Raw genomic sequence first — 25,230 nt, forward strand, 5'->3', positions numbered from 1 at the left:
GGCTTTTTTTTTTTGTTTAACTGGGGCTTTTCTCCCCATAGGGAACAGTGAGGCTGCGCCTGCTAAAAAGCAGGCGCAGCACCGCCATTCCTGGCGCTGGCATACCAGGCCGAACCAGGATAGGGAGCTGCCTAACCGGGGGCTCCTCCCAGCCCGCCCCTGTAACGCCCCCCTGCGCCAGTGTGGCCACTGTATGCCATGGCCTGCGCCACGGAGAAGCCATGCTGGAGGAGGGGCAAGGAGCGGCTCCGCGGCGCTTGGGCGCCAGCAGAGCCACCCTCCCCACCAGCGTAAGTGCATGTAATCTCGTGATTACATGTACTTATGCTGGCGGCGGGGTCAGGCTGCCTCCTAAGAGGGTTTGCCCCCCCCTCAGGAATGGGCTGTTTGTCTTATAATTAATTATACTGCTGGTCCATGTGGGCAAATATTATCCAGTCTGATCAGCAAGAGGTCTTCAAGGTCTGGGCTGAGATCTTACCTAGCCTTGCTACCAGAGATCCTTAAATTGAAGATACGGGTTACTGATCTTGGGTCTTCATGCATGCTAAACATGTATACAAACCATGACTATTCACCTGGGAATGGTGCAAAGGGCATGTGTGGTGTCACCTAGTAGGATTCTCACCTTCTCACTACAATCTCTCTTGCCTCCACAAGTTTCCTTTGCAATAATCTTGGGTCTACCCTCAATTCTTCAGTATGTCTGCACTGAGCAGGTTTTACAGCAAACCAGCAGGATAAGGTTCAGATAGCAGCCAAGCTAGGAATTCTGGACAAAAACACTGCCTAGCCATTGGCGATGCATTACTTTTGGACAGTTCTGAATCTTCTGAAATGGCCTCACATTATTAGAAAGGATAATTAGTTGTCTTCTTTATGTGGGCCGTTATCCAATCAACCTTTTCCCTGCCCCTTATGCCTGGATTGCTGTTCACTCTTAGTCATTTGTGATTTTCCCCTGCACAGAAAGGTTTCTGCAAGGCCAGTGAAAGAAAAGGCCATTGGCCCTTTGACAAGGTGGCGAATGCTTATTAGGGAGGACAGCGGACCCAATTATGGGACGATCCATTCTGTTCCCGCATATTACTCGCCAGGGAAAGACTAAGCTTTATCTTACATCATCTGGCATGGATAAGAGTGTGTTGTTAACCTTTACCCAGATAAAGACCTGCCTTCCTGCTGGATCATTAACTGATTCTCTGATTCATCCAAGAGCTAGTTCCAATGGAGAGTGGCTCAGCACAGGCCACACGGCTTGTACAATGGCGAAGGTGCCTGACATAGCATGACGATTTTCCAGGTAGTAGTACAATTTATTTGTATGTGGCCAGAGGCCTTCACAAAGCATCATCCACAGAGTAGCACATTATAAACAAAAAGAAACCTATACAAGAAAATAAAATCTGAAAGGATTAACACTGATATAAACCACCCAAAACAACATCATTTATGGAATTCTGCTCTACTCTTTACCTGGCTACTTTTACACTCTGACCTCCCCTTTCTTGAGATGCCTTTTTTATGCAAGCTTGCCTAAATTTCCTCCCCATGGCCTGGACCACGGGCAGATATGCCAAGGTCCCCTACGAGAAAAGGCTATGTTCCTGTGCCTCTGGACAAGTCGAAACCGTGGCCCATGTATTGCTACACTGTGAGCATGGCTTACCCTTACGGGAACAGATCATTGAACCCCTTTTGAAAGATTGCCCTAGTGGCACCGATAAGGAGCTAGTTAGATTCCTTTTAAATGACAGCTATCCTCAGGTTACTGCAGGGGTTGCTAGCTTGTTGGGACTTATTTAAAACTTTTTTAAACCTTGTATATGATCTAAGGAAGAGACTTGTTCAACATTTTAAAACCTCCTTTTAACCTCAATATGTATGCATGTATTTATTTTTTATGCCAATAAAGGTCTGATTTGATTTGATTTGAATTCTGCTCTAGAGCTGTCTACCTTAGCCCTTATTTTCCTAGCTGCCAGAGAAAACAATGGTTCTGTGAGATATGTTGTGTGAAGATTGTATGAAGATTTTCTACTAGAAGAGCCTTACGAGGAGATACATATAGTGCACACAGGAGGGACTCGTGTTTCCTACTTTGTTCCTTTTCAATACTTGCTTATATTTTTGTCAAAGGCTGCAGGTCCAAAACAGAGCACCTCTGGTGGCCATACTGTTCCCAGCTAAACCAGTTCAACGCATCGGTGATTTAAACCCATTTTGGAGAACGGTGGCCTGCATTCGGTCTCTCCATTCAGCAAAGTTTGAAGGCTTTCTTGGAAGACCACTCTGATCCTGTACTTTTTGCATTTCTGTGGCCCTTTGACCCTGCTGTTTACAACATTTTTCTTCATAATCTCATACACGTGCATCCTTTGGGAGAACCCAATTTATGTATATGACAAAGTGGGATCTAGTCCACAAGAAGTTATGCCAGATTAATAATAATAATAATGAAAAAAACAAAACTTGTTAGCTATTAAGATGCCACAAGTCTCTTAGGCTATTTTTCTGGTTGCCCTGGGAAACAAAACAAGTCAGACCTGATTGACTCTAATACTTTGGAACAATTTGAAATTCATTTATAGAACTTGACAAAAGCTATTCTTTACTTTAACAATGTAACTGAATTCAATCCACTCTAAAACTTTGGAAGGAATATTGCTGGGTGTGAAAAAGGTTTTAAGATGGCTCAAAGGTGGGAGACTTGGGAGGGGGGGCAGAAACGTACCCAAATGGCATCCCAGACCACCATAATATCACTTCTAGCTGTGTAACTGGAAGTGATGTCACTGTGTTGTGGGATGCTGTACGATTTTCCTGAAAGCCTTCCCATTTCCATTCTATCAAGCAGTGGTAGGGGATTGAGGCCAAGGGTAGGAGGTTGCCCTGGCCTCTCTACTCAAGGTACCATCTAATCCAAGTTACATCCTTCTAATCCCATTGACTTGAATGGACTTAGAAAGTATAACTCTGTTTAGGAGTGTAGATGCATTCATAGGTCCAGAAAGGCCTGGGACACTTCTAGGTTTTGAGGCCTCTAGCCATTTTTTTTGCCGATAACTCACATCTGATTTATGTCGACCTTTGGTGGGGTTTTCAAGGCAAGAGACATCTTGCTTGGAGGTCACCCATTCAAAAACTTGCTAGGGTCAACCCTGCTTAGCTTCTGAGATCTGATGAGATCAGGCTAGCCTGGGCCACCCAGGTCAGGGAAATAATATAATATAAATAATAATATAAATATTTAAAAGTACAATATGTGAAAACAAAAGGAACAAAAAGAGTGTGAGACATAATTTAAATATTTTATTTTCTAGCCCTTTTCAATGCCTCTTTTGAGCTGGAAGCCCAGGCCTTCTTACCCCCCCCCCCCCAATATCTGGCCCCGTAGGAATGCACCATAAGCCTGCAACACATCCTTTCCTTTCCTTTCTTTGCACCTGCTTTTTAATTTTTAAAATATTGAACACCCACCTTGATGACAAACTCTGGGGGAACTCAGAAGATTATTCAGTATTTTTTGGTGCTAATAATTGCATGGCTGAAGTTTTGGGAATTTCTCTAGGGACCAATATCACTGGCTACTTACTATCTTTGGCATAACTATGTGACTTTTTTTAAAAAAATGTTGAGTGGTTGGTAAATGTATAGTGTAAATTAAAGCAAAAAGTAAAAATGCCTCCAGGAATAGATCAAATAGATCTATCTACAACTGACTTAGCCAGAAGGTGCTGTTGCACCAGTGTTTGTAGTTGAAGGGAAAGTCATGACGTAATTCTCACTACTGTGTGTGTGTTAAGTGCCGTCAAGTCGTTTCCGACTCATGGCGCCCCTATGAATGAAAGTCCTCCAAAATGTCCTATCTCTGACAGCCTTGCTCAGATCTTGCAAATTGAAGGCTGTGGCTTCCTTTATTGAGTCAATCCATCTCTTGTTGGGTCTTCCTCTTTTCCTGCTGCCCTCAACTTTTCCTATCATGACGGTCTTTTCCAGTGACTCTTGTCGTCTCATGACGTGACCAAAATACAACAGCCTCAGTTTAGTCATTTTAGCTTCTAGGGTCAGTTCAGGCTTGATTTGATCTATAACCCACTGATTTGTTTTTTTGGCAGTCCACTATTGTACTTTGACAAATTCTCCTGCTCTTATAACAAATCCAGAGTGCCCTCTCTTTCTGGTTCAGATTTATTTATTTGGGTTTGGCTTGAGTTTTGGCCTACCACCTAAAGGTAGCATTAACGGTGCCAAAAAATCTTGTGCTCCAGAAAAAGATGAGGCTGGATTTCCCATGCATCATATTTTAATGAGGCATTATAAAAGAATTTGATCTCCTCAGTGTCCAGAAATAATAAGCCGAAAATAACACATCTGCATGCAAATTCTGTTAAAGGTGAAATAGCCCGTGGGTTGTCACTTCAGAGCAAATGATGAGTATGGCGTGATCCATCCATATGAGTCGCCCAGAGCCGAGGAACAGAGCTTTTGTGTGCCTCGGTATGAGTTACGGAGGGGAGAATTTCATCAAGAGAATTGTTGTGCTTGTTGCAGCACACTCAATGTGCATCTGTCTGATAGTCACCAGAGTAGAGGAAAGCTATCTACATTGCACACCCTGGGCCCTCCAGACCTATGTGGGTTAGAAGGGATTGTACACGTGCTGTTATGTTGTTCTGGATTACTCAGGTCAGGCCTGATTCAGATATAAGCATGTTTTAAAGAAGCCCTAGCTGTCTAGTTAGCTTTCCCATATCATTTAATTTCTAGCTGGAGGTACACTGCTATAAAGTTTAGGCTTGTTAAGGGTATAGTACACAAGTGAATACTATTTGTGAATCTCTTCTTCCATTTTAAGCTTTTTAAATTAAAGCATTCTTAGCCCTGACTTGGATGGCCCAGGCTAGCCTGATCTCATCAGATCTCAGAAGCTAAGCATGGTCAGCTCTGGCTAGTGCTCGGATGGGAGACCACCAAGGAATACCAGGGTCATTATGCAGAGGAAGGTAATGGCAAACCCCCTCTGTTAGTCTGTTGCCTTCAAAACCCTACTGAGTTGCCATAAATCAGCTGTGACTTGATGGCACTTTACACACATAGCATTCTTACCATTGATTAAATCAACAAAGCATTATACAATCCATCATTGTGACACGGATAATTAAAGGAGAGCGATTACATGAGTCCATAAAAGTCTCTTACCCCAAAAGCAGGTCACAGACAAGGAGCCCCTTCTGAGAAGAAGCTCTTGATCAATGCAACTTCCCATATTTATAAGATTTTTAAATAATCTAACAATAAGGGTTAATATTTGGGATTAAACAGGAATATTAATCAAACACGAATATCCCAGGACAGTTTTTTCCTTTTGTTCTCCCCCTCCTCCATGTTTCTGTGTCTCTGGGGGCTTGGTATCAGCTTACCAGGTAGCTTTAGGTAAGATTCTGTCAGTTTCAAGTGTTTTTGTTGTTTTTTAAAAGTTCGTTGGAGTCCCAGGTCCTAGGCTCAATCCCCAGCATCTTCAGTTAAAGGAACCAGGCAAGTAGGTGACGTGAAAGACCTCTGCCTGAGAGAGCCACTGCTGGTCTGAGTAGACAATACTGACTTTGATGGACCAAGGGTCTGATTCAGTATAAGGCAGCTTCATGTGTTCATATGTCCTATCTTTAACAGCCTTGCAAATTGAGGGCTGTAGCTTCCTTTATAGAGTCAATCCATCTCTTGTTGGGTCTTCTTCTTTTTCTGCTGCCCTCAACTTTTCCTAGCATGATTGTGTTTTCCGGTGACTCTTGTCTTCTCATAATGTGACCAAAGTACAATAACCTTCTTGCAAATTGAGGGGCTGTGGCTTCCTTTATAGAGTCAATCCATCTCTTGCAAATTGCAAGGGCTTGCAAATTGAGGGCTGTGGCTTCCTTTATAGAGTCAATCCATCTCTTGTTGGGTCTTCTTCTTTTTCTGCTGCCCTCAACCTTTCCTAGCATGATTGTGTTTTCCGGTGACTCTTGTCTTCTCATAATGTGACCAAAGTACGATAACCTCAGTTTAGTCATTTTAGCTTCTAGGGTCAGTTCAGGCTTGATTTGATCTATAACCCACTGATTTGTGTTTTTGGCAGTCTACGGTATCCTCTAACACCACATTTCAAAGGAATCTACTTTCTTCCTATCAGCTTTCTTTATTGTCCAGCTTTCACACCCATACATAGTAACAGGGAATACGATGGCATGATTTAACTTGAATACTATTTAGTTACCTTTAAGTCACCTTTCATTTTTATCTCACAATTAGCCCTGGTGTCATGATTGTCTGACAAATTCCATTTTCAATCTATCAAGCAATTGCGAAGAAACTGATTATGCCAGCTAGAATTTTCTTAACGTGTCTAATCATTTCTTTGTGATTCCCAAGAATTGCCCAGTGCATTTATTTTTATGGGCTATAGCTATCACAAAATGTGCCAAATCTTCCATTGTTAAGTCAGCCAAATCAGTTCAGTTTCCACATTGCCTTCTGTTAAAGCAGCTTCTCCTGCCCAGCTAGCCTCCCATTCAAGAAAAACTGGCAATAAAGGCCTCAGGCAGTGAGTCAGTTTCCCCTCTCTACACCTATTCTTAGGTTGCAGACATAGGACTCCTTACCTATAAATTTCTTTGCTGATAGCAGTGTTTTCTTTATTGCAAATCTTAATAGGTTTGACTAATGACAAGGAGTAGTGGTTAGTGTGCAATTGTTATTCTTGCCAGTGGCAGCAATAGAAAAAAAGTTTGATTAAGCAAAGTGAGTTCGGGGGCAAGGTAAGCTCTCCTACATGTATAAGCTTTTAGGGAAATGGTGCTCCATAAAAGGGGCAAATTAACGTTCCATGGGTGAACATGCCAACCCTTCCCTATCCTGGGGAATAAGCAGTGAGGTAGCCAAGTTTGCAGATGACACCTAATGACTGAGAAAAGTGAAAGCCCAGCAGAATGTGAAGCATTCTAATAGGACCTTTCCAAACTGGGGGAATAGGAAAAACAAGCCAAAGAAATTTCAAGTGTGTAAAGTGTAGAAGAATGCAAATTAGGGCAAGTAAACCTAACTTCATATATACATTGAAGGGGTCTGAACTGCTGTGATTATCTTGCAAGGAGATATTTGGGTCAAGACTCTAGGGGACGTCAACTCAGTATGCAGAAACAGTGAAAAACAGAAAATTCCATATTAGAGATCATTAGGCAAGAGAATGAAAATAAAACCACATGTATTCATAATTCCTTTATAGAAACCTCTAATGTGGCCGTATTTTGAATATTGTGTTACCCATGCAAAGGAGGTTGGAAAAGATACAGGAGAAGGCCATCAGGGGCTGGAGCACACTCCACATGAGGAATGGCTAGAACATTTTGAGACTTTTACAGTGCATTCCTAAGGAGACTTACTCCAGTCTAAGCCCATTGAAACAAATGGGCTTAGACTGGAGTAACTCTCCTTAGGAATGCACTGTTATTTTAGAAAAAGATGAATAAGAGAAGATACTAGAGATTGATCAAATACAGTAGTCTAATCCTAGTGTTACCATGGCGTGGATCCAGGTGGTCAGATCAGCTGAGCCAAGGTAGAGGGCCATTTTCCAGGTTAAATAAGTTAGAAGAAAGCATTTTCTGTAGCTACATTGTTTTGCTTCTCTAGTAGTAATGTTGGGTCCAGTATAACCACTAGGCTCTCGATGAAGTCAGGAAGGGTCATTCTTCCCAATCAGCATTACCTCCATCTCGTCAGTGTTCTGTTTCAGTTTGTTCACTCTCAGCCATTTAACCACTGCATCCCAGGAAATTTGGATTGAGAGAAATAGAACTGGGTGTTGTTAGCATACTGATGGCATCCGATTCCAAAAGTACAAAAGAGTTCTTCTCAGGGCTTTACATAGGGATTGAACAGTATGAGGGATAAAGCTGCACCCTGTGGAATCTCGCAGGACACATTCCATACCGACGATAACTAGTCTCCAATGGCAACTCTTTGAGTCCAGTCCATAAAGGATGATTTAAACCAATACAAAATTCATTCCCTGATACCTGATTCTGCCCCCAAACATTTCAACAAGAGATCATCTCTACTCATGATTTATTCAGCTGCATGAATGTCTTTATTCAGGTAAAATAACAACAATCCAACTATGATCAGATAAATCTTAGCAAGTGATATGATTGCAAAGCACCACAAGGAAATAATTATACCTAGTGGTGTTTGTTGTTCATTCCATTAGGAGCCATGGTGGACTTTTCCAGATGTTCAGATGTTAAATGGTTTTAGTCTGTCTTTCTTTGCTGTCATGCTGTAAAGTTTTCATTTAGGTGGCGAAGGTTCACATCTTCTGTAATAGAAAATGGGAACTTTATAGCATGACAGGAAAGGAAACTCAGACTCATCTGAGTGTTATCTAATTCCTGAACATCTGGAGTTAATGCCTGAGGCATACAAAAACATAAAATGTTGGAGAGTTATGATCAAATTTCTGGAGTCTGCACTTTGCAAATACTACATTTGGCTGGTTATCTTGCTGGTATTGGAGGTTATTCCTTCAGTAGCAGAAGACCTATGTTGGAAATAAAAATGATAGAGTCTCTGCTGAAGTACTTGAAAAAAACCCTCAGCCTGTCATTTGAATCCTCAGTTTTTGTGATTGATTGTCTCCACAAGTCACAGTCCTTGATAGATGTTTAATTGTACTTATTGATGTCTGTCAACTTATGTTTTTTGCTTTCAAACCCTCCTACTCTTAAAAACAGCACAATTTTCTTTTTGTAAAAACCTAGGAACTCATCTAGCCTTGGTTCTTCAATCATAACTCAAATAAACTTTTCACCAGGGAAGGAACAGGGCTATAAAATCAGGATTGTGAAGAATTGTGGAAGCATAGGTCTAGAAGTGAAGAAGCCAAATCTAGCCTCCTGTAAAGTACTGAGAACAAGAGAGGCTATTTCCACTACAAATGATAATGTACCACATGCACACTGGTAGAGGAACTATAGTAAATCATGCTAGAGATGCTAGAAGGGAAAGCAATGCATTTAGTATTAAACCAATTGTGATAAGTCAGAACTTTTTCAGCGGATGGATTTCCATACTTCTGGTTGTCTTGCATGAGTGTGACCCATGTTTGTAAAGTATCATATATGTTCTAGATATCTAGTGCATTTTATTTCTTCCCTTCTTCCAAGGAGTTCTATTTATTTGATTATTTAAAACATCTCTATGCCACCTGTCCACCCAATTCAGGGTCCACAAGGCATCAAACATTAAAACATTTCAAAAATTTAAAAGCATTTAAAACACAAATACTCTGAAGATGACCAGAGTGGTCAGGTAAGTTCATATGGGAGTAGGCAGCCCTTCAGTTATTCTGGCCCCAAGCTGTATAGGGCTTTAAAGGTCAATACCAGCATTTTAAATTGGACCTGGAAGCAAACTGGGAGCCAGTGTAGATCCACAAGATGGGAGCAATATGGTCCCTACAACCCACTCCAGTCAACATTCTGGCCAAAACATTCTGCACCTATTGTAGTTTCTTGTCAGTCTTCAAGAACAGCCCCACATAGACTGCATAGCAGTCATCTAATCTAGATGTTACCAGGGCAGGCACCACAGTGACAAGATCTTTTCTACCCAGGAAAGGCCAGAGCTGGCTCACCAGTTGAAGCTGGTCAAAGGTGCCCCGGGCCACTGCTGCCACCTGTTTATCTAATAGGAGGCCTGGGTCCAGCAGTACCCTCAAGCTACAAACCTGTTGCTTTAGGGGAAGTGCAATCCCAACCAGAACAGGAGGCATCCTGGTTCCTGGATCAAACCTCTGTCCTGGATCAAACCTTTGTCAGGATTAAGTTTCAGCCTGTTAGCCCTCGCCCACCCCAAAACTGCCTCCAGGCACCTGTTCACAGTTTCCACAGCCTTCCTTCAAGGAGAACTGAAACCACCGCAAAATAGTGCCTCCCAGTCGCAACCCTGAAAGGTGGTCCAGAAGGCTATCATAAAGGATGGTATCGAAAGCCACAAAGAGGTCCAACGCCATGTCCGCACTGGGCGTTTGCGGCGCCGACATCTGCGGGCTTTCCTTGCATGTCCCCACTTACTCTCAACTGAAGGATTTCGGAAGCGTCATCAGAGCACAATTTCTCCGCAGTAAGAGGATCCGCTTATACGGCGAAGTAAAAAAATGAAGCATCTTTCTCATCCGGAGCTTAAAGTGGGAACATGCAATCAGTGTTGAATCCACTTCCTGCTGCCAGCCAACCCCCCCACTCCTCCCGCCTCCCTAATGGACTCTGGACCAATCGCCGTCCTCTTGCTTCGAGCGCCGACTGGGCATGCGTGGGAGCCCGTTGATCCCGGCTTATCACATGCAGCAGATAAAGGCGGCACGGTGGGAACAGGAATTTAAACTCGTCTTGGATGCTTTTGTACTGGACGCGTGTAAATAGCGAGGTAAGTTGCTGGTGTGTTCACGGGCCAGGAGAATTAATAGGGTTGCACTCCCCCTGCCTGTCTCCTGGTGCAGGTTATCCACTAGGGCAACCAAGGTTATTTCAGTGAACATGGTTCTCCCTTCCTCATTCTGCCCTCACAATATCCCTAACTGCACCCACACATCTTTGGACATTACATTAGTGCTATGAGTAACAATCATTCACCTCCTGAATTGTCTGGTCCACACAGGACAATCTAGCTATGAACAACTGCTGCAACACAACAATAGGATGATATTCAGCAATGTGTGGATAAACCCCCTGTGAGGTAGATTTGACTGAGGAAGAGTGACTAGTCTAAGGTTATCCAGAGAGCTTCATGGCTGAGTAGGGTTTTAAACTTGAGTCTTTCAGATCCTCCTTCAACACTCTAACCATTACACCACACTGGCTGCTTCTACAGTGCTTTTTTTCCTTTGGTGTAGTGGTTAAGAGCTGTAGACTCTTATCTGGAGAACTGGGTTTGATTCCCCACTCCATGTGAGCTGCGGACTCTAATCTGGTGAACCAGGTTGGTTTCCCACTCCTGCTCATGAAGCCTGATGGTGACCTTGGGCTAGTCACAGTTATCTTAGAGCTCTCTCAGGCCCACTCACCTCGCAAGGTGTCTGTTGTGGGGAGTGGAAGGGAAGGAAATTGTAAGCTGATTTGATTCTCCTTAAAAGGTGGAGAAAATCGGCATATAAAACCAATTCTTCTTCTTCTTCTTCTTCTTCCTCTTCTCTGCCTTTGTGTTTTAGTGCTTTCAGTTGAAGTGGGAGTACCATCAGTTTTTTATGCAGATGTGCCCTAAGAACTACCCTTTCATGTCTCCTATAGCAAGTGGCCCAATGGCAGAATTTCAGAAAAGCAAACCAAATTGCTCCCAGCCTAGCACCCATCCATACGAATGTGTGAAAATTACACTCTACATGGTTCAAATATGCAAATAAAGTGTTGGCCCATGAATATGGATGCATTTTGACCAAGTTCTTTTATGCTGAAAATGGTCCCCATCTCAATCAGGAGAACCTTTTCTGTGCAGTTGTTCTCTGATTAATAAAAAGGGATTCACTCATTTTTTTGGCAGAAGTTGTTGCAGCAAATCTCTAGAAATATACCAATGTACATAAACTGACAATCAGATCCATTCAGTCTCCATTACTATGTCTCATCAGGGAATATCCTGCCAAGCATAAAATTCACTTTCCAATATTTAGAGTGTGGCAAATAAAGAGATTTTTGTGATGTGCTGCACAACATTCTTTGATTCATTGTCTTGCACTTGCCATGTGAGAAGTACCGATACTCTTTTAGGCCTTTTATGCAGGGATGTTTCCTCGCGGTCACCCCTGCCAACTGCTTCAGGGCTTCCTTTTGATTATGCATGCCTTATCAGCCTGTCAGGGGTTGCCTCGCTCTCCCCGTGCATTTTGCCTGCATTTTCCAGATTCTGGCTAAAACAACATCTGGAAAACACAGGCAAAATGTGCAGGGAGAGCAAGGCAACCTCTGATGGGTGGAAAGGGGATGCATAATCAAAAGGAAGCCCCGAAGCCGTTGGCGGGGGTGACCGCAGGGAAATGTCCCTGCATAAAAGGCCCTAGAGAGTTCAATGCAGTGGCAGGTTCCCTAGTGCCTTAGGCACATGGGTTGCTCTTTAACAGCTGGCTCACAAGTTCTGAAAGCATTCCTGTTATATGCCAAGAGAGAGCCTTAGTTCAGGTACACAATGCAGCTTACCTTGATTGCATATAGAAGGTTAAGGGTCCACCATGTACTCAGCTCATGGGATGTATCACTTGCAGGGTGAAGATGTGCTAAATGGTTCTAAATGCTAAATGGTTCTCCAAACTCCTCTGTAGATGGGGTTATAAGACATATTATCAGACCCCCCTCTCTTGCAGGATGCAAACAAGGGAAGCTGAGCGGAAACTACTGATTATACTTGGTTTCAGTAGGATCAAACGAGGACCTAAGATTTTTTGATCTAAAACGTACCAAATTTTAGAATTCAGAGAAACCCACCTTTACCAAACACTCTTGAAGTTGACTGTTACCATAATGTCTTTGCATGTGAGTTTCTTCAGACATCTGGCTGGTTGCTTTTGGAGCACATTAAGGGACAAAATTCACAGTGGGTAGCCGTGTTAGTCTGTTTGCAGTAGTCAAAAAGGGCAAGAGTCCAGTAGCACCTTAAAGACTAACAAAAATATTTTTTGGTAGGGTATGAGCTTTCGTGAGCCACAGCTCACTTCTTCAGATACTGAAGTATCTGAAGAAGTGAGCTGTGGCTCACGAAAGCTCATACCCTACCAGAAAATATTTTTGTTAGTCTTTAAGGTGCTACTGGACTCTTGCCCTTTTTGATTAAGGGACAAAGTAAACATTGCGATGCCCATGGGTTCGGTCCACAGATGCCCCAGCACCATTTTAGAGAAGAATCTGGCCATTAAAAAATGTAGCAAGTGCTCTGTCCGGATAGGGCCTGCAGTGTGGTGGGACCAGGCAAACTTGTCCCCCACCTGTGCCTTTTCAAGTGCCAAAGCATCCCCTTCCGTGGCTGTTTTGGCATTTGTAAAGGATGTGTGTGTGTGTGTGTGAGGGAAACAAAATCACCTGGTCCCACTGCCACACAGCCCTCATGGCATTTTAAATGGCCAAATTGTTCTCTTAAATAGCATCAGCATCCATGGGTTGGACCTGTGGATGCCGTAACATGTAGTCTGGCCCTAAGTTGTCATGTATTGAGTGAGACCATTGGCCCATTGTCTGCTCTAACTGGTAGCAGCTCTCCAGTGTTTCAGGCAAAGGTCTTTCATGTCACTTCCTACCTGATCCTATAAACTGAAGATGTCAGAAGTTAAACATGGGACCTCTTCTTTATGCAAAGTAGATACTGTACCACTGAGTCACCACCATTCCATTTTTGAAAACAGAATGCTGGACCAAATGTTCCTCTTAAGATTAATTTCGGTGACCAAAACACCATTCAGAATTCTACAAGTTCTGGCTTTTTTTGGGGGGGGGGGGGAAAGGGTGTAGTTATACCTGTGCTGGTTCTCAGGCTAAATTTCCAGGATATGTTATGTGAATCAAGATCTCTAAATAGTACAAAGCACCTGCCAACCTGCCATATACTAATGCAGAGTACCTACTCAGCTGCAATTTCCTTCCTGCCAGCAATGTTCTTTACATTAGCCATATAGGACTGTCCTAACACAAAAGGATGAACAGACACTGATCGGGCTAATCTAATTATTATGGCAAGAATAGAAATTGCAGGGAAATGAAAGAAATCTGGTAGTCTAATAGACTGGTAGTCCAAGGAGAGTCTGGAACACATTTCTTATAGTTAGCTAATCCACTTAGTTGGACACAGGGATGGGGAGAGTCGAAGAATTTATTTCAAGAAGAGCTGAAGCCCTTTCAATGTTAAATCTTGGCATTTTTCCTAAGGACTGTATGATTTTGTTATTTGTGATGATATTTATGAGCGCCCTCTACCTTATATTTCACATTCATTAGGTGTGTTACTCTATGAATATGGATCTTCATTAACAAGGATAATGGCAAAATTGGTATTAAAACTGGATAATCTAGACAATCATTAAGTAAACCAAAAAACTATAAAAGACAAAGAAAAAACAATGGACAAGTATTTCAATCTTCCTGGACATTTTGGCCATATTCAGTCATTATAAGTAATTTGGGTTGCCAGCTCCAGGTTGGGAAATTCCTGGAGATTTTGGGGGTGGAGCCTGAGGAGGGTGGAGTTTGGAGAGGGGAGGGACTTAAATGGGGTATTACATACAGCCCACCTTTCAAAGCAGCCATTTTCTCCAGGTGAACTGATCTCTGTTGCCTGGAGATCACCAGCCACCCCTAGAGGCTGGCTACCCTGCAAGTAATCGAACCTGGACTCATGAGACTCCTGCAGGAGAGGGGAAATCCTGTTGGCAGCTCCTCATCCTCCTTTCTGTCTGCCGGCCTGCAGATAAGAGGTGGTAGTGGAAGGGCTAATGTTGGTGGTGGGCATGCAGATGCATGGGCTCAGCTACCTTCTCCTTCTCTCCCTCTTCATGGTGAGTGTACATTGCCTGTGCATATACAGATAATGTTCCTCTCTTTGGGGAGGGTTTAAACTCCCCTTACTCCATTGTTTGTAGTTTTGCTGCAAACCTAGTGGGTGGCCAAAGTTGGATGAAATATCTGCTTTCTGTAGATTTGGCTCCAATCCTCAGATTTAATAGTCTGCAGATGGAGCCATGTGGACAATTAGGCATTTTGGTAGAATTCACAAACTGGAACTGGCAATCGTGAGGAATCTGAGCCTGGTTTATTCCTTATCTCATGTGGAGCAGAAAAGTCATACTTCCCGGTTGAGAACGTCTTTGATCTAAACAGTTGTAAAAATCCAATTTGTGGGTGAGGAATAAATTCTCACCGCATTCGGATTCCGACATTATAACATCCTGAAATTAGATGGAAGACTATGGTGGAAAGTGCCATCAGGTCACAGCTGACTTATGGCGACCCTGTAGGGTTTTCAAGGCAAGAGACGTTCGGAGGTGGTTTGCCATCGCCTGTCTCTGCGTGGGCTGAGAGAGAGTTCTGAGAGAACTGTGACTGGCCCAAGGTTACCCAGCCAAGAATAAAGCAGGCTTGTCATAAACGAACATACTCTGTCTCAGACCTTGGGCCCACAAATCAGAGGCAGACACAAACATGCGTGAGAAAAGTGTTAAATATATCCCTCCAATATCCACTGCATCTCTTCTGCAGTTGCCTAAGATTACAGCGCTTGGAAGTGGATAGGGAGGATATGAGAGGACAAAAACTTGAAGAGTCTTCTTTCAAGGCTCTTGGAAACTAACACACATGGATGGCAGGCCACATCTACATGGAGTCAGATTTGGCTCCTATGCATTGGAAGGCAAACATCAGGAAGAACAATTTCCCTAGTTGCTGGGAGCCAGACTAGACAAGATAGAGGGAGGTTCATAATAGAAATGCCCATAGTTGGTTTTTTTGTTCAAAATCCCTGATTTGTATCAGGAGAGCAGCACTGAGAAGGGTGGCCACTTTAACCCTCTGCTCCACACCATTTTCCCATTGCACCGTGAAGCTGTTTGCCCTGTGGCAGAAAGTGCTGAGGTTTCCAAATGGGTGCTGCATGTTTGCCTCTCTGTGGTAAATTAAAGCCTCCATGTGCAGTGCTGTGTACTGGCTCAAGTGTCTGACTAGTATCTGAGGGTCATAGGTTCGATTCCCCCACTCTGCCATGGAAGCTTGCTGGTTGACCTTGGGACATTCACATACTCTCAACCTAACCTACCACACAGGGTCATTGTGAGGATAATGTAAGCCACTTCATGTCCATATTAGGAAGAAAGATGTGGTATAAATGAAGTAAACAAACAAGCAAACAAACATATGCATCAGGAAAGTGACATAGGAGAAAGTACTAAGCTCTTTTCCAACATATGGCCTCAATATGAATCCTTCCTATTTGCTTTTATACCTTAAAAAAGGAGATCTGATCATGGATCTCCTCCTGCCATATCATTTAGTTTGGTCGAAAAATCATGAAGCTTGTCTGAGATGGAAGCCTTTCCAGGGGTTAAGCAATTATCACCTGACTTGCTCTGGCCTAATGGTGAAAAGAGGTTCCCTTGCTCGGTGTGTGATTGGCTTCCTTGAAATTCCCCTTTTAGGCAGAGCTTGATGGTGGTAGCTAAGCCAAATTCTTGACTGATATCTTTCAGGTCACAAATTCAAAATCTGGTGTGGGCTTGAGTCCTGAGACAAGGGTATACAGGGAAAGTGTGCATCCATGTATGATATCATTAAGTCTGTATACACGTGGAACACATGAAGCTGCCTTCTACTGAATCAGACCCTTGGTCCATCGAAGTCAGTATTGTCTACTCAGACCGGCAGTGGCTCTTCAGGGACTCAGGCAGAGGTCTTTTACATCACCTACTTGCCTAGTCCCTTTAACTGGAGATGCCGGGGATTGAACCTGGGACCTTCTGCATGCCAAGCAGATGCTCTACCACTGAGCTACAGCCCCTCCCCAAGTTATTGTATGGTGTATTGGGATCCCTTCCTGCTAGTTGTGGCTTCCCAATGTGTATCCATGTGCTACTATATATAGAATCATAGAGTTGGAAGGGACCAACAGGGTCATCTAGTCAAACCCACTGCACAATGCAGGAAATTTACAACTACCCACCCCCCACCACACACATTCTCAGTGACCCTTACTCCATGCCCAAAAGATGGCAAAAAAACCCCTCCAAGATCCCTGGCCAATCTGGCCTGGAGGAGAATTGTTTCCTGACCCCAAAGCGGTGATCAGCATTACCCTGGGCATGTAAGAAAGGGCCACAGTCTTCATATGTGGCAGTTTATACATGAACACATGAAGCTGCCTTAAAATGCATCAGACCATCACAAATTCAAAATCTGGTGTGGGCTTGAGTCCTGAGACAAGGGTATACAGGGAAAGTGTGCATCCATGTATGATATCATTAAGTCTGTATACACGTGGAACACATGAAGCTGCCTTCTACTGAATCAGACCCTTGGTCCATCGAAGTCAGTATTGTCTACTTTGATGGGCAGCGGCTCTCCAGGGTCTCAGGCTGAGGTCTTTCACATCACCTACTTGCCTAGTCCCTTTAAATGGAGATGTCAGGGATTGAATCGGGGACTTTCTGCATGCCAAGCAGATGGCTCTCCCACTGAGCCATGCCCCCTCCCCCATCTTTTAACAGCCATGTAGGTAATGCCATATATGGAGCAACCCTTAATTAAACACAGAACCTTAAAAACATCATACCATCCTCCAGATTCTGAAGGATAGCAGCGATCTTGTCAGGCCTGGATGTCTGAAAAACTTAACCCAGTTCCTGCCTGTAGATGGCGCTGTGTAAACATCATACACACCCAAAGCTTTCCAGTAAAGCTTTTTTTCCTGAAGCTTATTTTTGTTGCCACACAGTTCTAGAACTATGTGTATAAACCCTGTAATAAAGGATTTTCAGTTTTAGAAACAAGTTGTTGATTACAGAAATAATCGATGCCATCAGCAGTAAATATGATTCCGACGCTGGCAGAAGACTCGCTTCCTTCACTTGTTCTGTTCGTATAATTTACCAGGGAAAAAAATCCCAGTTCACTTCTTGCTTTGCGGAGGAGGTTTACACTAAATGTCTCCAAAGGTGACACTTGGGGTAAATAGATCCCCAGTGAGAAAGAGTTTGCTTTCAGCCATACAAGGAGTATTTTATTAGAAAGGAAACACCTAATCTTATAATCTAAGCAGATGGTGTTTTCAGACAAAAGAAGGTAACCCTACCGCTCGTCTGCTATGGGATCTCAGCTTGATAATGGCTTAGAAATTGTTTTTGTTTAATCCCTGCATCGTTCTCACGTGTCCTTAAGCTTTAACTGGTCACGTACATACAAAATTTGGAATTCCTATCATGGGATTATTAGAAAGGAGAATATAGCTCGGTGTGCAGCGTCAGGGAGGTTCATCTGTACTAGTTTGGAGACAGCAAACGCTGTGAGTAGGGCTGTCAATAACTCAGACTAAAACAAAATATCCCTGGGTTTGTTTATGATCAATAAAGGCACGTTTTAATCTGCCATTTGCTTGGTTGCCCTGGCTGGATGGCAAATGAAACCCAAAGTATGCCAGTTTAAAATTGTCCAGATGGAATAACTATTGATAGTCATGTCTGCATAGTTGCTACATGTGCCCCCTTTTTAGTAGTTTAGAATAGGGGTGGGTAGACCTCAGGCTTTTTTTCTTTTAAATTGAGACCATAACCCTCCAACTGGAACCGATATACATTAATAAACTTGGGCATGGTGACACTCGCCTGCTGTGCCCCATGAACTGTGTACGCTGAAGATGCATATACAAATACAAATCTACATCTGAGTTACTACAGATTTGGACTTTTAATAATTACTCCCCCAATGGCTGGCTAACAGTGCCATCCTACGCAGAGTTACCCCTTTCTAAGCCTAATGATAGTTCCAACAAACTGTATAACCAGAGAACATCTTTTATTCTGCTCCACACGCACACACACACAATCCACACCTTTTTGTTTACCTCACATTTCTGGGAGATTGTCATAAAACATAAGTTACTTTTTCACACACACACCCACACACATACACACACACACACACACCTGCCTTATACTGAATCAGATCTTGGTCCATCGAAGTCAGTATTGTCTACTCAGACTGGCAGCGGCTCTCCAGGGTCTCAGGCAGAGGTCTTTCCCATCACCTACTTTCCAGTCCCTTTAACTGGAGATGCTGGAGATTGAACCAGGGACCTTCTGCATGCCAAGCAGATGCTCTACCACTGAGCCACATTCCCTCCCACACAGAAGAGCATGTCTTAGTCTAGCAGTTTTTCAGTACCAGAGCTCAGTCCACAGTCCTCCCACTGCACAAAAAATGTTGCTACTGGTCCCCCACCAGCTCCCACCAACTTTTCGTCCTTCCAACAGGCTCACAGCTAACCTCCCTTCCTTCTTAAAAAGGAAGTGGGCTCTAGCCCATGAAAGCTTATGGTTTCTGCTCGTCTTTAAGATGACACAAGACTCCTGGTTTCACTGCAACAGGCTATCTACTTGAATTTATGAGGTAAAGAAAGCCTTTGTTGTTTCTTTTGCAAACAATTTACTAACATGTGAAAGGGATAGAAAGTTGATTGGCAGATAACTCCATAAATTTGCTCCAGGAGTGAAGAGAGAAGCATGGGCTGTAGAGGCTCCTACAGTTGCTGCTGGAGATTGACAAAAGGGGGTGAGTAAGAGGATCTAGGAAGACTTTTCTGAGCAGTAGCTTCCCACATGGATGCAAGAGAGAAGAAAGCAACGCTAGGCACCAGAAGAGAGATTAAAAATGGTGTATCAACTCAGTCAACCAATCAGATGTGCAGTATCTTCTGGAGGGGAAGGGGGATGTAACAGGCATCAGAAACCTCTGATGAACTCCTGGTTGCTGTTGTGGGGATAAAACGGAGGAGAGGAGAATGATATTGCATGCCGCTTTGGGTGAGAAGTAGAGTTGCCAGGTCCCTCTTCACCACCGGTGGGAGATTTTGGGGGTAGAGCCTGAGGAGGGCGGGGCTTGGGGAGGGGAGGGACTTCAATGCCATAGAGTCCAATGGCCAAAGCAGCCATTTTCTCCACGTGAGCTGATCTCTATCAGCTGGGGATCAGTTGTAATAGCGGGAGATCTCCAGCCACCACATGGAGGTTGGCATCCCTAGTGAGAAGAAAAGGGGGTGTCTATCCAAAGAAATAATAAATAATTCCAAATCAGCAGGCAACTAACTGGTAACTAACACTGTCCTTGAGTGTTACTCCTCTGAAGATGCCTGCCACAGCTGCTAGCGAAACGTCAGGAAAGAAAATACCAAGACCACGGTTACACAGCCCGGATAACCCACAAGAACCAATGAACTCTGACCGTGAAAGCCTTCGACAACTTTTTTATTATTTGTATAAACTTGTGGGTAGAGCTTAATACTCCTGACCCAGGGTCAGCCCTGGTTAGTATTTGGATGGGAGACCACCAAGGAATACCAGGGTTGCTGTGCAGAGGAAGGCACTGGCAAAACACCTGTGTTAGTCTCTTGCCATGAAAACCCCCAAAAAGGGGTCGCCGTACATCGGCTGCGACTTGACGGCGCTTTACACACACACACACACACACACACACACACACACACACAGAGCTTAATACTAAGGGTTTTAGTGGTAAATTGTGAAGAGCTGTGACTGTTTTTAATAAAGATTGATTGATTGAGGGACTATCGCCCATGGAGGAGTAGAACACTTGCTGTATAGATTCTGTCCTTGGCATCCTGAGTAAAAGGAGAGAAAAGAATCTTAGGAAATCTCTCTGCCCAAGCACCTGGGGAAGTGATGGTAGTCAGTGACAACCAGGTGTATCATTGCATCGACTTGGTCTAAAGCAGTTCCTTTGATAACCTACTGTGGGAGAGAGGGCAAGCACCTTTTCCTTGTAAACTGTACTGGGTGAACAGATATGTCAAAATAAGCAGAGTCTTGCTAGATGGCACCGGTATGCTCTTTGCAAGGAATGCAAGCTGATGTACCTCTGCATTCTTTTATATCCATACCCCTTCAACATTGGGAGCTAGATAATCTTCACAGGGTATCAGTCTTCATAAGAAGGCATTTTCCTGTCAGAGGAGAAGAGTTGGTTTAATACCCCATTTTTCTCTACCATAAGGAGTCTAAAGTGGCTTGCAATCGCCTTCCCCCTCACAACAGGCACCTTGTGAGGTAGGTGGGGATGAGTTCAAAGAGAACTGTGACTAGTCCAAAGTCACCCAGCAGGCTTCATCTGGAGAAGTGGGGAATCAAACCCGGTTCTCCAGATTAGAGCCTTCCGCTCTTAACCACTACACCATGCTGAGGGATAGCGCAGAGCAGATCTGCCAGCCCATGAAGGCTGGAGAGACAAATTAAAAAAATGAAATCTAGTGTTGGTTATTCTCACAATGAGAGATTTTTTTTTTAAAAAAAATGTAAATCAAAGCACCTCTGGCATCTAAGGTCCTGCCAACTTGTAGTGCATTGATTAGACTTCTTTGCGCTTCACAGTATTCCCCATCCCCGACTCCTGCACCTGTTTACTGCGGGACCAAGTCTGACGTATATGGGAAGGAATTTAATTAGTTACTGCGGCATGCTGGGAAGGTGTTGAAGATCTAAGGAAATGCCGGTTTCCCGTGCTCGGATGAAAACAGGTTGAGCTGAAAAGGACGGGAGCTGCGCTGACAGCTCCTGCCGGGAAGGGAGGGCACAGCTGGCTCTGACCCTGCCTGTTAGCAGGAAGATTATGATCAGGCTTCTAGGATGCCCCCCAACCTCTCGCTCTTCTTCAGACGCTGGAGCGATTGCGCCAGTGGAAAGGGATTACTTATCTGATGGAAGATAAAATCCGCAAGGTCATGCATGCTGAAAGCCTGCTGACGCTTACTCTTAAGACATAATCAGAACATTTGCAATAGATTTTCCTACTGACCTTGCTGGATAATACAGGCAGGGTGTGTGCAGACTGCAGGCGAGCAAGGGGGAGCCAGGCAATCAAGGCCGGGAACATGACAGTACGATACCAGCTTAGGAGTCCAGAGCCCGAGACTTCGGGAGGCATGCCCTGTTTCACCTAGCTGATGCCACAAAATAGATACAGCATAAGCCTCTAATTAGAGCAGCAACCTGGCCCACAAAATTCTCCTCGGTATTCTCTTTCATGACAAAGGTTGTCTGAACATTGTCGAATCTAGATCTGAAGAGCTGGCCCTTTGGGTTCCCAACACTGCTTCAGCAAATGCCGGGAGATTTGGGGGATAGTGCCCTGGAGAGCGTGGAATTTAGGGCGGATGTGATGTCACATCTGGGTAACATTCTAGGCCGCATAAGGCCTCTCTTTACCATAGAGATCAGGGGAAATTCCTAGAGTTTCAATATGTGGAGACCATTTTGTCTCCTGCTCCTCAATTTCTTAGGGATGGGAAACTAAGGCTGGGAGGCAGGTAAATCCCTGCCCCAGGTGGGTAAATGGGATGGCTACTCCTACGCCATTTGCTTGATTCCTATTGCCCCTCTTTCTGAAAGTGCTCTCTCTGTACACGAAAAAGTATACGACATACTAATGTGCTTGAGAAAACTCTGATTTTTTTTTTCCTGAAAATGAGAAGCAACTTGACTGGCGAGAAGGCGTGTGCGCTTAATTCTTTCTTGCCAGTGATTTTCCTGCTCCAAATCATGTGCCTGCTTTTCCTTCTGTGGATTTCCAGATGTTTACTCTCATAAACATTCCCTTGGAACCTTCCAGGGGCAAATGATGCAGAGGGGATTTGGGGAACAACAGCCAGGCAAAGAAGGGTTAAACATCCAGTCTCCCCACTGTGGTTTCATTCTCATCTCTACATTTCTCCCCGATGCATGCACAGGGGAGCTTTTTATTTGAAAAAAGAATGGTGTCAGACTCAGTTATGTTTGTGTATAACACGCAGCTGTCCCTTGAGGCAACTTCTTGAGGGAACATTAAATTGAGGAAAGGAAACTGTTTTTTATGGATAGACAAGGAAAGGTTGATACAAGCATAGAGGGGAGGGAGGAGAGATTGTTTGTTGGGGACAAGACAGGGGAGACAGATGTTGGGGGTGTGGAGGAGGCAGTAGCTTCTAATATAGCAACACCGGGTGGTGCTCATTGCTAGATAAAAATATTCTCAGCTTTGTACTGGCATTTGTTTCTTCCAGACTTCGAGAACACATCCCCTCTCTCAGTATTTCCAGTGCTCCGAACATCCTTCTGCATCTATCAAGGGTGAAATGGTTAGATTCCCATTGTAGTGAGGGGAAAACTGCTGAAGGAGGAAAATCTTCCTCTTGGAGAAAGGTTCTTGGGAGGTGTTCTCCTCAGGGAAACATTCAAAGGAAAGAAGAACTGGTTCTTGTAGGTTATCCGGGCTGTGTAACCGTGGTCTTGGAATTTTCTTTCCTGACGTTTCGCCAGCAACTGTGGCAGGCATCATGAAAGAAGAACTGCTCTTTCATGGCAGGATTTGACGCATGGAAGATAGTAGCTTTGTTCAGGTTTGCCGTATCGAAAAATTTGCTAAATTCTCACTTCTGCAGGACAGTGAGAAAGGTTTACTCTGGGGGGGGGGGGACTTAAAAAAGAGAACAAAATAAACCCAGAGAGGACCACAAGTGCATAGGCATGGTGGTGGAGAGAGCCATGCATCTTGTCATCAGTGACTGCAGTCAAGTGCCCATGGCAGTCACAGTCACTATGCACATGCTGACTTAATGGCAATAGAAAAGAGCAGGAGTCCAGTAGCACCTTAAAGACTAACAAAATTTCTGGCAGGGTGTGAGCTTTCGTAAGTCACAGCTCACTCCATCAGATCTGAAGAAATGAGCTGTGGCTCACGAAAGCTCATACCCTGCCAGAAATGTTGTTAGTCTTTAAGTTCCTATTGGACTCTTGCCCTTTTCTACTGCCGCAGACAGACTAACATGGCTACCCATCGTGATCTGTCTTAATGGCAGTGAAGACGTTAACAGGAGGGAGAATTGCGCTGAGGTCATCATTTGTATCCTGGCCTGTGTGCTTTGATAAAAGCAATGGACGTGAACATCAGAGAAGAAACAGATACCTTGTGGAAAGAAAAAGAAGAAAAAAAGGGTGAGTCCGAGGCATCTCACAAAAAAGATTATATGTCCACAGTCATAAAAATAAGTAAAAGCTGCTGAAGAGTGCCAAACAGCTGTGAGTTAACCTGCTGCATGTATGTCATCTTCATTTCATAAACTACTGGATCTTTGTCCAAGTCAATTGACTTCTTCTTAGAGTAGTCAGATCCCCCCCTTGTAGAATGAGGTAGATACCAACACAGAGTCACAGACCAGGTATCCTCAGCCAGTCTCCTTTCTAGAGCTTTGTCCCTATGGTTGTTTATTTGCATCATTTATTCAATAGCTTCCTTTATTTTTCTTCAAATGCTGTAAGAGTGGGCTATAAATATTCCTCCAAGTACAAGCTCCTGGAGGCAGTTGCTCTGCCTCTGACAAGCCCAGGATCTGTAAATCGGCATGCCACAAACTCTTTCATTTGAAACCATTTGTAAGGCTGCCTGAATGGATAAAACTGTTTGTCTGTTCTGCAACTTGAAACAAAATTCACTGGGGAAAGGGTCTCTAACGAAATGGATTTTGAATCGCACCTACCTGCCATCGTGCCTTCTGACACCACCCAGGAATAGGGTTGCCAACCTCCAGTTAGTGGCTGAAGCTCTTCCGCTATTACAACTGATCTCCAGGCAATAGAAATCATTTCCCCTAGAGAAAATGGCCACTTTGGCAATTGGACTCTATGGCATTGAAGTCCCTCCCCTCTCCAAACCCTGCCCTCTTCAGACTCCACCCCCAAAATCTCCAGGTACTTCCCAACCCAGAGCTGGCAACCCTTAGGGTTGCCAACCTCCAGTTAATAGCAGAAGATCTCCTGCTATTACAACTGATCACCAGCCAATAGAGATCAGTTCACCTGGAGAAAATGGCCGCTTTGGCAACTGAACTCTATGGCATTGAAGTCCCTCCCTTCCCAAACCCCACCCTCCTCAGGCTCTGCCCCAAAAATCTCCCGCCGATAGCAAAGAGGGACCTGGCAACCTTAGCGACCCTACCCAGGAAACAGACAGGGCTAAAGCCTCATTACTATGAGTCAAAAACTGACCATGGGTCATGCTCAAAGATATTTATGGCAACTTCTCCCAGTATCTATGACAAATTCCTATACAGGGTGTCTTATGAGTTTTGATGGAGTCAGTGAGAAAGACTGTTCGAGAAGAACAAGGAACAGTGACCCTGCTAATCCAGTCAGTCTCTTCTCTAGAACAGTGAGGGTGTGCTTGTGCAATTCAACTAAGGGTTGCCGTTTGACAGGACAGTTAGATTTTTAGGGCTGCCAACCACCAGGTGAAGACTGGAGTTCTCCCAGAATTAGAACTGATCTGCAAGCTCCAGGGATCGGTTCCCCGGAGAAAATAGCCTCTCTGGAGGGTGTGCCGTCTGGCACCATATCCCTGTTGAGCTCCCTCTCCTCACCTCCCCAGACGTAGCCTTTCCCAGGCTCAGCCCCGAAACCTCCAGGAAGTTTCC

The sequence above is a fragment of the Euleptes europaea genome, chromosome 2 (assembly GCF_029931775.1).
Source record: "Euleptes europaea isolate rEulEur1 chromosome 2, rEulEur1.hap1, whole genome shotgun sequence".
Taxonomy (NCBI): domain Eukaryota; kingdom Metazoa; phylum Chordata; class Lepidosauria; order Squamata; family Sphaerodactylidae; genus Euleptes; species Euleptes europaea.